The sequence below is a fragment of the Arachis stenosperma genome, chromosome 1 (genome assembly GCF_014773155.1).
Source record: "Arachis stenosperma cultivar V10309 chromosome 1, arast.V10309.gnm1.PFL2, whole genome shotgun sequence".
NCBI classification, from domain to species: Eukaryota; Viridiplantae; Streptophyta; class Magnoliopsida; order Fabales; family Fabaceae; genus Arachis; species Arachis stenosperma.
Genome location: NC_080377.1, coordinates 101,081,711 through 101,083,540, shown reverse-complemented (window position 1 = coordinate 101,083,540; position 1,830 = coordinate 101,081,711). Strand labels below are relative to the sequence as shown.

Below are 1,830 nucleotides of genomic sequence, written 5' to 3'. Positions count from 1 at the left end.
TGGTTGCAAGCACTCCTTCTATCCTGTTTAATTGATCTTGAAATTGTTGGTTCGGATTAGGTTGGGCAGGTTGATTATTTTGGCCATGATATGGTGGTTGGGAGTAAGTGTTTTGTGTGGCTTGGTATGATCTTTGGTTGGAGTTTTGGTATGTGGAATTGTTATGTTGGTTGTGGTTGTAAGGTTTGTGGTTTTGTGGTTGGGTTTGCTGGTTTTCCCACCCAAAGTTTGGGTGGTTTTTCCATCCTGGGTTGTAAGTGTTGGAATGTGGGTCATATGATTGCTTTTGTTGGTTTCCCACATAGTTGGCCTCTTCCCAATCACCTCCTTCAATGCTTACTTCCTCTTGATCTTGTGTGTGTATCGCAGCCACTTGCTTTGTGTCTAATTTCCTGGTGAGCTCTGCTAGTTGCTTGGCAAACACCTTGTTTTGGGCTAGAATTGTATCAACATGGTTCAGCTCCATGACTCCCTTAGTGTTGTGTCTCTCTGAAGCATAGTAGTATTCATTTTCAGCCACTGTCTCAATCACTTCAATGGCTTCTTCCACAGTCTTTTTCCTGTTCAATGAACCTCCTGATGAATGGTCTACAGCCTTCCTTGATTCATAAGAAAGTCCATCATAGAAAATATGCAATTGCACCCAGTCAGGGAACATGTTTGGTGGGCATTTCCTTGTCAACTCTTTGAACCTCTCCCATGCCTCGTAGAGCGTCTCACCATCTTGTTGTCTAAAAGTCTGAACCTCAGATCGAAGCCTATTGACCTTTTGTGGGGGTAGAAACGTGCCAGAAACTTGCTCTCCACCTCATCCCAGGTTGTTAGGCTGTCCCTTGGGAATGATTCCAGCCACTTAGCTGCCTTGTCCCTAAGTGAAAATGGAAACAAGAGCAGTTTATAGGCATCTTCCTGGACTCCATTGGACTTCACAGTGTCGCAAATTCTCAGGAATTTTGTGAGATGTTGGTTTGGGTTTTCATTAACACTCCCACCAAATGAACAATGGTTCTCCACCAGTGATATTAACTGTGGTTTGAGTTCAAAATTATTGGCCTGAATGGGTGGTTTCTGAATGCTGCTTCCACAATTCCCAGAGGTTGGGTTTATGTATGAACCAAGAACCCTCCTCTCAGGAATGACATTGTTTCCATCAGCCCTCTCATGGTTGTGAAATTCTCTATCCATGTTGAGATCTAGAGCTTCCTCAAAGTTGTCCTCAGATTCTCCTTCAGATTCTTCTTCTCCCAGTACTCTCTTCCCTCTTGCTTCCCTTCTAAGTTTATGAAGGGTCCTCTCTGGTTCGGTATATGGAGGAGTTGATATCTCTCCTCTCCTACCTGTCATACAAGAACACACCACAAGCAACAAACAAGTGGAATACTCTTGGTTAATGGAAGAGTATGGTTAGAGCAGTTGAGGAATTAATTCAAATAGTTAGTGGGTCAGTGAGTTAGTTGCTTGAATTGAAAGGCATAAGAAAGAAAAAGCAAGTAACAGAGTGCAGAAATTAAAATTCAACAAGTAACTTGAACTAAATTATCAAAACAAAAAAAATGCTCAATCTAGTTAACTTCCAATTGGAGAATTGTCAATCGAAAACCAATCCCCGGCAACGGCGCCATAAACTTGATGTGTGCATAAACTTGTTATGCTACGATTTTAGGAAATTGCACGAACGGCAAAATTCCTTCCGGCAAGTGCACCGGTTATCGTCAAGTAAAAACTCACAATAGAGTGAGGTCGAATCCCACAAGGATTGGTTGAATGAGCAATTCGAATTAGAAGTTTGTTTAGTTGAGCGGAATCAACGTTTGGATGAGAATTGCATAA

General features: G+C 42.1%; 1 non-coding gene across 1 annotated transcript; it reads left to right on the top strand.

Moving 5' to 3' along the window:
* Positions 1 to 656: 656 nt before the first annotated feature.
* Positions 657 to 760, top strand: LOC130949881 (small nucleolar RNA R71). Its single transcript, XR_009073480.1, has one exon. It is a non-coding gene; the product is annotated as a small nucleolar RNA R71 (small nucleolar RNA).
* The last annotated feature ends 1,070 nt before the right edge of the window (positions 761 to 1,830 follow it).